Below are 16,078 nucleotides of genomic sequence, written 5' to 3'. Positions count from 1 at the left end.
CAATAGTTGTCTATATTTCCCTTATGAAATTGACTCCTGACAAGAGTTAATTTTTTTCTCCTACTACCAATGGTGTTTCCTCAACCCAATTATATAGGTGCAATGATTTAATCTTACTATTATGTATGTTTCCAACATGGCTTCTGCCCCCTTTTGATTCTTTTAATTATGAATTGCATTCATGACATAACTTCAATCTGCTATACTAATACTCTTATCACAATTACATTCAAGGACACACCAAGATTTTCCTCAATATAAAATTATTAGCAACGTGCATAGATGATGAAGTCGGTCCAATATAAGGATGATAATCGTTCTAATGAAAACCTTCATTATTGTTCTATACGCAGGTTTATGGAAATGCATAGCCATTCAATTATTAAAGAGTGTACATCTTTCCATTTCATCACCCGTTTCCATTTCAGGCTATTTTCTTTTATCTTGGCCTACTAGGATTCGGTTCTATGTATGAACTGAGTAACCAACACTTAGATTATTATTTTAAACATATTACACTTGACCCGAAAGGGTTTGATTATCTGTATTTTTTTAATACAAGTATTTACAATTATCTTGATCTCAATACTAGGTTTAGTTTCAACTTACCAGTTATAAATGTAATAGTATTTTCATTAAAATTTTAGTTTTAGGTTTTCCCTTAGGCCTTAGAGTTGAACCTGGCTCTGATACCACTTGTGACATCCCCATGAAACTCAAGTATAGAAAAGGATTTTTTTTTTAATACAAGAAATTTTAACTAATCTTTGACACACAACTTATATCTCAATTCCATATATATAATTTCTCTTTCTATTTAATTACCCACTTAGACACAATGTCCATATATGAATGAAATTGTTTATAAATATAATTTTATATAATCGAAATTTACATCAATAACCTTTTTGTAATTGAGAATGGATAATGACTCTAGATTCTGCGTAATAATAATAATAATAATAATAATAATAATAATAATAATAATAAAACAATAACAATAACAACTAAACCTACTCATTTAAGAAACCCTAAACCCTAATATTTTGTTGTATAGTTCTATTGTTTTCCTTTGTCATTGTAATAAATGGATCTCGATATATAGTTCTAGTTCACCACACTTTATATTGCATATGTGATTTTATTAATCATTTAAATTAATGGTATCATGGGGATTTTCAATCAAACTTTCGACCACCATAAATACATATGTTACCTATATGACACTAGTGTTTGCAATTATGTATTGAATTTCGAATTATCTATAGTTTTCTATGCCCCCTTTGTTGGTAACTTCGGGGGTTTATTAAATATGCCTTATCATGAAAAACCACCACGGTGACTGTACTATTGTGTCTGGCTGCTCCAAGTTCATAATTTTCATATTTCACCTCCCTCAAAGGTTCTTCATAGAGGTAACTTTTTTTTTTCTCGTAAAGTTTTTCTCCTTCTCTTCTTTCTTTCATGGATTTACCTTGTAATTTCATATCGAACCTTAGTTTTGTTTTAGTGATTAGCAAGACATGCAAATCATATGAATAGAATTCCTCCAGGGTAGATTCTATTTAAAGCATGTATCCCAGTGGGCATGTCTCACTCTAGGTTGTGGTTAACTTCTTACAGGTTTCTCTTTCTTTTTATTTAATGACTATAGGGCTAATAATTTTTGTTACATTTCACCCTAAGAGGTGTTTTTAGTAAATAGGTATTACTTCCCTATGTGATAGAGTTCGTATAAATGGTGAGGAAAGGGGTTATGCACTACTACAGGTAATCTATATTATATAGGAACCAGGTTTTTTAACTCATGAATTCTTTTTTTCATGAGTTTAGTTTCGATAATTCTCATTCTTCTTGAGGTTTCTTCAATCAACTAATTTCATCTCAGTTCCCTGTTGTTACAAGACCTATAGTTTGAATTAACGCAATGCATAAAAGTCCATTCTTACTCAGTTTACTTCTTGTCGGCAAATCAGATTTCCAATTTTCTCAGGTTTTTAATTTTCCACATTCCTTCTCTTTCGAGGTCTATACTTGTTGATGGGCATGCATTTGTTTCTAAATTTAAAAGGTGATCCAAATTTTTCTTTGAATTGACACTATTTATTGTAAAGGTCTAATACTTAGGGTTTGACCCTTGATTCTCCTTCGGGTTATTAAGGAATTTCATCCCGAATTGCCCATGACATTTGACTACAATATTTTGTAAAGGAATGGATACTTTTTAATGATTGTTGTATTTAATTCTTATGTTGTGTTTTTCGACAGATTATAGCTTTCCATGGACTGTAAAATTTTTCTTTCAATTATAATGTAGTCTCTTTACATGATTAGTGGTGTTCTATACAATTCTTAAGTTTTCTTTAGGAATCTTTCTTGTTTTTCTTATATGTTGTTAATTAAAACATATTTTGATGAGGCATTAGTTACTCAATAAGTTGTTAAGTTTCTTTATATCTATATATACCAAAATTGGTTTATCTATTTTTGTCAAGGAAACTTATTTTCACTACTATTACTAAATAGTGCAATAGTTAATTGGTTATATATTTGCTACTATCCATATAAAGGAAGTTGATAATCTTAATAGTTTTTTTCCGCTTCCTCAAATTTTTCTGTGAAGAATCTTTTGTTTTTTAAGTTTTCCAAATCACTCGTGGGCGTATGGCACACCAATTAAACCATTGTTGACTGTAAAGAATTATATTGATGTTTTTTCATGTAATTGTATTACAAAAATGTAAATCATAGTTTTCAATTTTCTATTGTATTGATGTAGGGCTTCAATGCATTATCTTTCATTTGGCCCTATTCAAACCCTATGGGCAATACACCACTCTTGTTTTTTTAGTTTGGATATGTGATAATAGGAAAATGTTGATGTAAATTATTATTCATGTCTAAAAATGAGGTTGTATTTTCTCTTACCTTTGAAAATCATTATAGTGTTCTTGGTAATAACCCACATAACTACTGTGTTTATTTTTTATTTGCATTGATGTAATATGGTATTAAAATAAGGAAAACTATACTTTCTTTAATTTTATAAAGTATATTTTATATTATCTATCGGTAGGAAATACATCCTTTTTCTTTTATTTTTTATAAAATTTCTTTTAAACAACAGGCAAGGGGAAGCCATTATGAGTTCCGCTAACTCTACTACTATAGCTTCAAGGATTGATGTTAAGGTGTCTCTAGCTGTTGTAACATCTAACCTAATTTCTTGTTAATATATCAGATGTCATTCCACGTATGAAAAGTATATCGTAATACTTCCTATTGTATAGGACGCATTAGACAGCACTACTATGGAATGCACTTCCAAGTACCTCTGGGTATATTTGAGAAGTCCCCTATAGGTTTTTATCCTACCATAGGTAACCAACTCAACCACCTTGTCTATTGTGATACACCGAACACAGCATTTGGGGAGATTGTTTGCACATACTAGAAATAGTATATTGTAGTTCATAGTTACTCTGTAAACCCTTTTTTTATTTGCGTTGTTAGTTTCTAAAATATATTAATTGACAGCGGAACAACATCCTCACCGTGGAACAACTCCTTAGTAGATATTAGGTTGAAACTAATAGCAATAGTTCCTGATTCTACCAGTCAAGGAAACCCCTCTAATAGAAATCCTAGTCATTTTCCTTCTTTTGGAAATATTGGTGCTCCTTATATGGCAACGTTGTCCCTTCTCAGATTTACCATTGGTTTACCAGTTTAGTTATTTTCAACCTCTTTGATTCCAAATGTCCAAACTGCTTCTCAACCAAGTGGTCCTCCACCTGAACAACATCAACCTCAAATTACCATCTTAGGGCTCTGATACCATCTGTCACAAACCCCTCATCTCCAACATTTTGTTTACTTTCTAATCACCACATTTACTAATATAACTCTTCTTATGCATATTATAGCATGACTAAATAAAAGTGTATCACAACTTCCATATCAATATCATTTTGTAGCTTATGAACATTACAAATTATGTCATACCTTCCTATTGGTATGTACCTAATATAAATCTAAAGTTCTATTTAGGATATGGGTTTTATGGGACTCTTACAAACCCCTTATGAGTGTCGTTCCTAATGTCGAAATGGTTATATTCTAACTATTGTATGATAAGTGCATCATATAAAGGTAATGTGGTATTGAGACCTGCGGCTATCATGTCTCTCTAAGCAAGTAATGTGTATCTATTGAGGCTTAATGGCTACATTACATTTACAATATGTTATTTCATCCATAATATTATACACATTATTCTATGGTACTCCATAACTTTTATGACTAAATTTAATGCACCATCGTAATCACCTTTATATATGTCATGTCCCTCACTGCTATGAATTATTTGAACATGGATTATCGTAATACTACTACGGTTTCCCCTTAGTGCATTCTTACCATGGTACTACTTCATGGTCTGTATTGAATTTTCCCATTATTTTTTATGACACACCCCACCTGGGGATTTGGTTCGCCAATCTATGGGTGCTACCTCCACACCCTTCACGTGATGCACAGGCGGAATTGGGATGGCGTTCAATGGTTTATATTTACAGGGGAAAAATCGACGGTCAAGGATAGTTTATCCCTACCCTAACTCCTTTTCTCCTCATTTAGCAACTCATTGTGTTTTGGATTTCGTCGAGCTCAACGCTCAGTAGTTTCCAGATGCTACTATGTTGAATGCATGTAAAAATATTAGCCTCGTCGTGGCATCTCTAGGTTGTATGGTAGCGGTTCCTTCACAGGTGGTAAGCTATACACATCCAGGTAATCCAATTTGTAATTTCCCGAATGACCTAGTGGTTTATTATAATATTACCTGGTTATTTATTTCTTTAGTTTGTTTGTTTCTTTGTCATTTCTCCACAGTTATTATTTGTTTTCAGTTTAGTCTATTTAAGGTTCTCCACTTTATTAGATCAAACTCATCGTTTACGTTTTCCTACTGTTCATACTACATAGCTGTCTTTCTATAAGCTTACATGCTTTGGCCTCCATGATTCAGTGGATTAGTAGCTATTTAAGGTTCGACCCACCACCTCCACTTAGGTATTAGATCAAACCCTCATCGTTTACGTTTTCCTACTGTTCATACTACATAGCTGTCTCTTCTATAAGCTTACATGCTTTCTGGGTTTGCCAAGTATCCAGTTATGATCCAAGTCCTCCAAGGTATGAACTCTCTATCCGGTCAATTTGAAGGGTATCATGCATTGATTAATCAATTTTCCAACACGAGATAGAGGGATGCTCTTCTTCTGCACACATAATCCTTTGATAAATCATTTTTTTATTTTACTTAAATCGCTTCAGATGGCAAGGTAGCCTTCCCAACTTATTTTTTTTCCTGTTCAATGTTTTTCCAGGTATGCACTACACTTTGGTTCATGGCATGAGCCTCGGCTCTTTCTAACTACATTGGCGCTTCTCACCTTCATCTCTATGATTTCGATGGTTTTCAAGGTTGGTCACCTCCTTGTAATAGGAATGGTTAGTCCTAGATACTTAGGACAAATTTCTGGGCTGAAATTCCTGATGCTGAAATACTTTCGGTGTTGAATTACAAAATTTGTAAAGTGTGTGCTTGAATGTCGAGAACAGAGTACTATTCTATTGTTATTTGTGTTTCGTGTCGCTGATTCCCATCAACCCCAGTGGGGTATTCTGTTTTATGATGCAAAGTTCCGCCTAACTAGGCGACTGTTTACCACTCAGTCTTGCGTACTAACTCGCATCTAGGCTTATTACTGTATAATTTACTGTTACAATGGGATTTCACCGTCATGTAATGTTATATATATCTATGCCTATTTAATTAGAGACATCTCAGCAAGTTTTGATTTGTTTGTGTCTAAACGAATTACTTTTGATGGGTTCAGTTTATTGGTAAATTTGTTTGTAAATGGATGAGATGTTTGACTCAGGTTTACCTGTGTGTTGATAATGTATGTTTAATTCCTGTATGATTCTTCTTTGGTCCTATCTGGTTCGACTAAACATCTCATGTATACACGATAGTTGTCATTGTTACATAGTTGTTGTGTACTGTTAGCTCTAATTATGTTCCTTCAAGCATATATCTAATTGTTCTTGCACTTTGTCATGGGATAACTTGACAGTAGCGGCCCAACAACTGTAATTAAATTTTCTTTTGGTAGGAAATACAAAAATTAGTTGTCTAGCTATTGGTTAGTGTAATTGTGCATCTTGAAATATAAAGTTACTAAACTAAGTAAATAATATTTTGTCAGTGGTTTATCCTATGCTTCCTGCCATACCACTTTTAGTTAGTCAACATAGATAACTTGAGACACATACTCAGATGGTTCTATACCCATACTATAAAAACCGCATAGTTGTGTTTCCTAACTAGATCCAGGACGAATTGACTATTAATATAGCCAAATCTAGACTTTGTTATGTTTACTTATTTTTATAATTTTACCAGATTCATCGATCTCCAGGTTCCTACTCCAACATATGTAGTGTTTTGGTTACTAGGAGTGCACCACTCACCCTTAACTCGAATATTACACCTTTTTCTCACTAGCTGTCTTATGGATAGCAACACTGATAATTAAGGTTCCATCCAGTCTATAAACCTAGGTGTTTAGTTTGTAAGCATGAATACATCGAGCAGACAAATTACACCTTTTTCTCACTAGTTGTCTTATGGATAGCAACACTGATAATTAAGGTCCCATCCAGTCTATAAACCTAGGTGTTTAGTTTGTAAGCATGAATACATCGAGCAGACAAATTTATAGCCTTGAGAGAGTAAATCTAACATTTCTCATCAATTAGTAATAGAACACGTTGTAAATCGACAGTGACATCTTCCTAAACTTCACATGAAGTAACAATATATTCAACATCTGTGCATACTAATCAGTAAATTCACCTCTATATTTGGTTGCAGTTATTCCCACTTAACTAGATACAAAAATGATAAATTACAGTAAATTTTGCTTGCAAATAATATTGCTCGGATTCTAGGAATAGAAAACAATTAAAAATGACACGAGACAAATTCCTCATATCATCTTAGAATATTATCTTAATTATAGAGAACATGTGAACCCTTAAAATAGAAAATTTCCCAGAATTTCCAGTGCCACCCTAAATTAACATTTTACTACGGAAAACGTAAAAATATTTACCAATAAATTCATGCATAAAATCAAATCATCAAACAGCATGTAGTCCTTTGTATACAATCCTAGGGTAAGGGACTATACCAAAGCATCTAAAGTAATCCTTTAATTGTGAGTGGATGAGCAATGCTTAAAATTTTTAAACAAATGCAAATCCTAAATATTTTATTGTGAGTGAATGAGCAATGCTTAAAACTTTTAAACAAATGCAAATCCTAAATAGAAAATAGAAGTGTTGATTTTTCATCTTTAACATAATTAAACTTTAAAATGATTTGGAAAGAAAAATTAAAGAAGATATATAATTCTTTAAATATTCAAATTGAACATCTAATTTAAATATTCAAATTGAACATCTAATTTATTATATACAGTAGATGGCTATAGAAGTTTTCTATAGCCAAACAATACATGTACAATTTTGTCATCAATTTAAAAATTTAGAGGAATTAACTAAGACAAAGTAATTTAAAAATTTAGAGGAATTAACTAAGACAAAGAGTTTCAGCTAATTAATCTCTTTAAATAATGATAACTTTGCAGGAGCTTTTAGATAGATTTACATTCAATGTAATCTTCCCCATACCTCTATGTTACCTTGAACATGTGAAAAGAAAACAGATTTACATTCAATGTAATCTTCCCCATACCTCTATGTTACCTTGAACATGTGAAAAGAAAACAAAAATGAAAACATAATTGAATACCAGAAGAACTCATAGAGATACACAAGTTGCTCAGAATGGATCCAGATTTCTTCTATTAACTTCAAAAATAGCTTAGAAAGTTACAATCATTTCTACTAGTTCATCACAAGGGGGCCTTTTCTTCTTTGAATTACAAAATATTTATAGAGTTTGAATTAACATATCTAAACTTAAATTGAAATTTATTACAAAATATAATATCATCTAGAATAGTTGGGATATTACAAAAATAGAACTGAAAAATATTAGATTAGAACTAATTTGAACACTTTGCACAGATTTCGAGGGTTATTGTTGATGAATGTAGCTAGAAATCTGCTTTTATGTTCACTACCCCTATTACTCTATTGTCTGCTTCTAAAATTTTGTTGTCTTCTCTTGAAATTTGGCATTATGTTCCTATACGATGTGCTCACATGGTTTATACCATCTCTTTTCATTAGGGATAGAAAAATTTAGCAATTTTATACATGACTCATCAACCTCTATATATTTTTCAAAAGTAGGCCAAGTTAGAAACAGATGCTTAATTTCATGTTGAATTAACAAATCATAACTTAAACCTTCAATAAAATATTTGCCAATTGTAATTCCTCCGATTTTGGCAAACTTGGTCCTGTCCACTGCTATCTCATGTAACATGTGTTGATAATATTCAAGTGGAATCAATTTTCCACCTCTATCCTGCAAACTTGAAAGTCCTTTCTGATGTAGAGCATTAAAAAAAAAAAAAATAATCTAAACCTCTAAATTCTAGCACATCTTCTCAAGTTGTAGCATCAAATTCCTCTTGGTTACAACCTTTCTCACCTACAAGACAACTTTATTTCTGTCTTCAATGTTGAATTATTCAAGTTCATCTTTTTTCTTGGATTTTAAGACTTTGAATATCCTTGTTCCATCTCCTGGTTTGTGATCCATGTCTACTTTTATTTCTACTATTGTTGCTTGTGATCTCTGTAATAAATCTTCTTGTTCAAAAATAATTTCAATAGAAGGCCATAACTCAATCACCGATGCATTAATGTCAATCCAGATATTTTCATTGGCCTGAGCAATAGTCTATGCAATTATTTTAACGGCTACAACCACTCTCCAAAATTTTTTCATATGCTTTGTTTTGGAGCCTCCCGTCTAAGCCTCCCGCCTAAATCACAGCAACTCATCTCTCACTGACCTAGGTACTTGTGCTTTGATGGAGCTTTATTATTTTCATTATAGATTGTGTTTTCTTACTTTTTTATTGTCTAACCCACAATATGATCTCTTGACTTGGTTTCAACCCGGTTCCAGGCTTGCCTTAGTGAACTGTGCAATCCTTGAGGGCAACTAGCCTTGCTCTCAAGAATTACGAAGTGCAAGTTAACAGTCAGCCTTCAGCTCCAGAATTGCGTAGAGCTAGATGACATCCTATCTTCAACTCGGAAACTATATAGAGCATGAGAGGCAATTGATAGCCACTCAGCCCAGAAATTTCACAGAAGCTTCCCACTCAGAAGTTTCTCAGTGCATGAGCCAGTGATTTGCCCAGAACTGCGTAATCTGTTTGGGCCATGCATGACATATTTTTCCCCAAAAAGAAAAAAATAAAAAAGTGAAAAAGCATCCCTAGAAAATAGGGACCTATTTTTAGCAGCTCAGAGGAGACACTTGAGTTATTTTGGAAATTGCCGCCAAGTGTCACTTTTTTCCTTGATTTTTGGCCTTCGCGTCATAAACCCTAAATCAAACCAAATCTATTCAATCAATGTAGCTAGAGCTCATTTGCACATTTGATCCTGGAGCTCTGTCATTCTTGAGGAGATCAAGGAACCTTCGGTGTGATCTTCGTTGTTTTTCCAGGTAAGTCTTGTTTTTCTAGGTTTTTGCTACCTTTTATGTCGCTTTTGTTTGTTTAGCTTATGAGAGTGTTGTTTCACTCACTTTTTTGAACAACCACTGATGTTTCAACTTGTTTTAGCTTGTAGAAGTGTTTATTTAAGTTTTGCATTACCTTTTCCAAGTGTCGCATGCATCACTCAGTTCCTGCAATAACGGTCACCATTGCAACGACTTTCTCCACATGCTTCGTTTTCCTTCCATTTGATTGATTCCTTCACTCGTTTCATTTGCATGCATTATCATTCACTTAGATATACACCCAGCATCATCCAATACTTCAGATCTATTCGATTTCTCAATTCCCTAGGGCAGATCTAGGCTTCCTTGGCCCGGATCGCGTCTTGCCCAAGCATGCACTATGCATTTCTAGAGCTCAAAGCCTTAGCCTTGGCTTATGGAATTACGTAGAGGTTTCCTAGGCCTGGCTCCAACTGCACACTACGTAATTCCAAGAGCCAACCCCAAACCTTAGCCACTGATACTACGCAATGCTCAGTCTCTCCTAGCTTGTGCCCAAACTAAACTGAACATTTTGTAGTTCTAGTTAGCAAGACCTCCCCACTTACTGTTGGGATTGCGCAATGCGTAGTTCCAATTGGCATCCAGCCACCTCTGTGAGCCTACATTGCACAATACTTCTCAGCAGTTGCCCAATTTATTTCTTTGTATGTTCTTGAAATTATTTTGGTTTCAAGCTATCATTTGCATGCCATGAGTGTCCTCTCTATCTCTAGGTACATCATTTTTTGAGAAAATCTCTAGCAGTTACAGGTAACATGGCTTCCAAGAGAGTCACATCAAAGGATAATGTCAAGAGTAGCACTGGGGAAGCAGTTGAGCATGTGTCAGTGAATTTTCTAGTTTATGTAGAAACTCAGTTGTTCATTGAGAAGGGCATGAAGTTAACATGGCAAAAAATCAAGGATATCTTTGCAGGGGGCTTCAAGGAAGATCTATAGGATCAGCAAGTTTATATCAATGTCCATCAGTCAAGCTTACATAAGATTATATGAAGGTACCTCGCCTTCCCATGTGCATACATCATCCACTGGATTGTCTCACACATGGATCCAGACACTATGACATTGATCAGTGTCAGTGGGATACAGCTCTCCAACTTTAGGGCAAAGAAATATCAACAGATGTATCATTAACCTCAGTTGGTGAATTACATGGATGCACTTTTATATGTCAGCCACATCTTTGTGAACACCAGCGATATAGTAAATTGTTGGGTGAAAGAGTCATCGAAGTTCAGAGAGACACCCAATCATGTTTACAAGACAAAGTCGCATAGGAAGGCTTACTAGTTCTTGATCATCTTTGCATGTTGATTATATGGTCAAGAGAGCACAGAGATATTTCCATAAAATTGGGTGATTGTTTGGACTAGTTGGCGAATGATGGAAGGCCATTCAATTGGTCAGATCTGTTGGATCTTCAGTTGAAATTCCATTTTACTAATGCCCAAAATTCACCCAAGGATGAGCGAGCAATATTCTACATGTCTGCATATTTACTTGATGCAATATGTGCCCAACATCAGCTTCCTATCATGGGTTGGACATGGACACCAAAAGAGATTGTCATCAACATTTATTGCAAGTTTCATTTTGACTACAACTACCAAGGAGTTATGGTGAAGCTGACTGGACATTTCGTCATCTTGGTCTAGCAGTTGATCTTTGTGCATGATCCACCTTGCATTCCCTAAGAAGCGATGGAGGCAATACTTAACATTGCAGATTGGTATGTCTCACCTGGTGCCACCTTCATTAGGATGTTTGGTGGAGAGAAGCCTCTGCATGTTCTACCAAGGTATTCCAAGGACAAGTTGGTCATGCAAGAGGTCTGATATCACATCTCCACAAGGTTATCAGCGGGGTTGCCTAGGAGGAAGAAGCCCTGATGGCCTGCTCTTCCTTTGCAGATTGGATTGTACGATATTAAGATCTTGAATGATGTGGATGTCGAAGCTAAGGAGATAGTAAAGTTCGAGTTCAGCACCAAAGACTTCAATTTGTATGATCCCCACAGTATTTTCAAGAACCATTGTACGAAGGTGTATTATCCATGGATCCATAAGACATGTCATTGGGCAGAGGAGGACCCTTGGAGATATTTTTATAACTACTTCAAGCTCAATGAACCAATAAGTATAGCCACATCATGGAAAGTTGCTCTCTAGGATGCCACACTGCATGAAGTAACAACAACATTAGCAATAAGCAACAATCTGGTGCAAGAGAAGGGTAAGAGGAAGATTGTCGAGAACCTAGAGGCTGAGAAAAGCTACAAGTTCAAAGAATATCCTATCATTGAGAAAGAATCTTTGGTAGTGAAGATAAAGAGGCAACAACGCATAAAGAGGGCAGAGCGAAGGAAGAAATAAAAGCAAAGGTTGGAGGAAGCAGAAAGGAAGTTGCAGGAAATGGAGAAGAAGTTGAAGGAAGAGAAGGTGATAAGAAGGAGAGAGAGGGAAGAGAAGCAGAAGTAGGAAGAAGAAGAATGGCAAGGCGTGATGACAGAACAAATAATGCCCATACAGGTTGAGGAGTCAAAATAGCCAGAAGTTTAAGAAGAGTGTGAGAAAATGTGGGATTGGGAGCTTGCTCAACATATTGAGAAACTGATTGAAGTGACAGACATGGAGTTAGGATAGCAGCCACAGGATCAGGACACTGACCTCATGTTGAGAGCACCCGAGGTCACATATCAGTCTCCACCACCACCAGTGTCAAAACCAGTCCCGATCAAGCAAGGAGAGGTTGTTCTCATTGATGATGATTCGGTGAATGGATGTATACAATCTATCATTCGATGAGTTACAAAAGAATATTGTACAAGCACGGAGAAAACATTTTTCATATGATCATGCGTCACCTGCATTCTGAAGTAAAAGATGATAGTTTCAAATGTCATAAAGCATCAAGTTTCCATGGTTGATGCCACTTTGGCTTATGTAGGAACCATGAGCTCAAAAGTCAAGTTCCTGTTAGCAGAGAATGAGCGGATGGCAAAGAACTTGTAGGAAGCCAGGCAAGGGGTAGAACAATCTAGAGAGTAGAGCATAGGTTCTGCAATGGAAAAGATGAGGAAAGAGATACTTGTTGAATTATCAACACTTGAGACTTCCATGCAGAAGCTCTATGAAGAATTCGTCACAGTGAATAAGGAAGTTGTCCATTTGCATGGATTACAGCAATGGTGCAAAAGGTTTTTCCAAACATCAAGGACATACATGCTACCATTGCCCATGTGCAATAGTGGACAATGTGGTACAAAGGGGCTCCACTTCACTTGCCGAAGATGATGAAGATGCAGGAAGAGTTAGACAAAGAAAATATCTGGATGTTGATCTAGACCTATGAGCAGCTCACCCCATTCTTCAGTAGCATATAGGCTTCATATGCATGGTTGCATAAGAGTTTGGAATTCATGGTAAGAACACACAGGATCCTATCAATCGGTTCCCTCACCGAAGCTAAGCACAAGAACCAAGTTCGGTTAGAGATTGACAAGTATATGTTACAGATAAGGAGAGAGGCCACGAGCGATGACTTGGATTTGAGTGCAAAAAACATGCAGAAGTACATTGGTAGTCATGTCATAGTTAACATCATGTTGCACATGCTTCAGGATGAGTTGGAAAAAGGTTCCAAGACCATATACCCAGAAGCTATGGAGACAAGAGTCCACTATCAGAAAGACACCATCAAGGATTTTGGGGACATCATCGCACAGTGCTAAGCTTGGTATCAATATATGACCGAGAAGCATCAAGTGGAGGTTGCCGAGTTGGTCTTTCCCCAAACTTTTGAGTCAGAGTGTTTTGTCTTATTAGGTTGTCTCTAGCCCATTTTGTCTTACATGGGTACATGTGGAAAATGTAATATTATTTGTAAATATGTTGTAAGTGAAATTCCAAGTGTCACTAGTGGAATGTGAAAGGTCATCATGTTATGTAATGAGTTATTTGTAAGGAAGTTGAAGAGTCGTGAGGGTATTCAAAGAGTCACAAAGGGGAATATCAAGGGTCACCACACCCTTTGTTATAAATAGAACCTCATAACTCATATAACGAGCTTTTGGGAGCCAAGCTTTCGGCTAGGCTTAGGCTTAGGAAAGGCTTGGGAGTATTGTGACGTTGGCTTCTCCACAACATAGAGCAAGTATACTTCTTTGGAGGAGCAAGTGTTCTTGACTATTATGTTTCACTATTTGGGCTAGTGGATGCCAATGGTGTATGTATGGATGGAACTTTCACTTATAATAATAATAACAGAGCCAACACACTTTCATGCATATGTTGTTATTGTAGTTGGACTATTTTGGTTTCTTTAGAAACATATGTTGTTTAACTTACACATTTTCTTATGAATGATTTTGTATGCAATTGTATGAACCTTGTTGAATGTTTGTTCTTGGATTAACCCGTCATTTTGATTTGTGGACTACTTCACATTTTAGCTTGTGATGTCTTTCCTCTCGTGTGTTCCTTTCAAGTTGCATACTATTATAGGATTCTAAGGGGCACACTCCTTTTCGCCTCCGTTCTTTAGAACCCCCATGCATCTCACTTGACTAGTTGCAAGGTCACACACTTGCTTCCACCCAAAGTCATCATACTTATCTCTGCATGCAACCGTGGTCAAGGCACTACATTACCACCCACTACTGGGACTCCTACTCCAAATGGTCTGAGGTCTAGTTGGGACTTCTTACCAGGGAGATCCTCTGAATTTTGGCGGGTCCAGCACCATCAACATTTCTGATGCTAGAAGGAGGGCCAGATGACAAGTTGATCCCTTGAAGTCTATTTTGAATTTTTCACATCATTCATGACTTATATCACAATCACAACCCCGGCATGTTTTTCTCATGCTATTGATTTCAATGTTTCGGTGGATGTTATAGATGACTTGTCATGACTCAAATTTGATGGCAAAAGCAGATATCCCTATTAATTCATGTAGTTTCCTTTATGGGTTTCTGCGACAAGAATTAGGTCCCCTCGGATGACATTGCCTGTGGGTTGTTCGCTTACATGTTTGAAGGGAACATCAAGCAATGGTGTCACACATTTATCACAGCCTCTATACACTCTTTCAAGCACATGATCAAATAATTAGGTCATGCTTTCGTCTTTTATGACTGCAAAGCACTTCATCACAAAAATTTAAAATTGTGAAAAGCACCTGATGAATCAATTGCACACTTTTATGATCGTTTCTGCCATTATTGTTTTGAATTTCTAGAAGATGAATTTGACTAGAAATTTCTGAATGAAATATTTCAGTATCTTTTTCACATATCTCAGAATCCATGTGAGTTAGAATCTTTTGAACCCCTCCCAATATACCTCATTGTTAGAGCTTCGAAATCTAAGATGAACAAGGTTGTTGTCCCAAGTGACACTATGTCCCCTTCTCATCAAACAACTCTAGCTCCATAAGATGAGGTGGGATAAGTTGTGAACCTACTTGTTGAACTATCACCATCTCCTCCTACCCCACCTGCTCTAGATTTCTGTGCAGATTTGGACTGCAAGCCTAATGGTTGTCACATGGTCTCATCCACTCAGCCTCTGTCCATTGGTTCCTTTGATCCTCCAGATTTTGGTGTGTTGTGTTCATTCGTTCCGGATTCCACTTTTGATGTTCACGAGGATCAAGTTGGGGACGGAGTTGGTGTTGAACAATCAACCTGCTATATTATTTTTTATGAGTATGTGTGGGAATCTGAATAAGAATTTGTGGTGAAGGAAGGCCTCATTCTGTTGCACCTCGTCTTCTTTATCCTAACATATTTTGCAGTTCTTCCATTCCAGATTCCTCTTGTGAAAATATATCTCCAGATGTTTCCATTTCATATCTTTCGCAGAATGCGCAGGATGTCAGTTCGTCATTTGATTGTGGAGAGGACAAATCTTTCTTCCCAGATCCACTCGATCTCTCATCTTTCATTTTTGGAAACTCGAAGGGTGAAAAAATTATTTCTCATCAACCCCTCTCTATGATTCATCAGATCATGAGGATGCCATTGTCCATATTCAATTTTTTTATCATGGTTGTCATGATCTTTTCACTCATTTGTTTGATCACGATTCTGATTCACCTACTGCTGATCTTTCTAAGCCCCTGCTCTTTGATGATCCATCTTCTGATGAATTGGAAACTCCTCAAGTTGTTGAAGCACTTCAGACCGAGATGACGGTTATGTCAAGTTCCCATATCCTTGAGGTCAGTCCCACTTCCAATCAGAAATCTGTTGAATCTCCCCAGGCTGCTCATCACTCTCCTATTCACATTG

Source organism: Pinus tabuliformis, chromosome 1_2 (genome assembly GCF_031772625.1).
Source record: "Pinus tabuliformis cultivar Carrire ecotype Pingquan chromosome 1_2, CPIR1, whole genome shotgun sequence".
NCBI classification, from domain to species: Eukaryota; Viridiplantae; Streptophyta; class Pinopsida; order Pinales; family Pinaceae; genus Pinus; species Pinus tabuliformis.
This window is presented reverse-complemented; position numbering follows the sequence as displayed.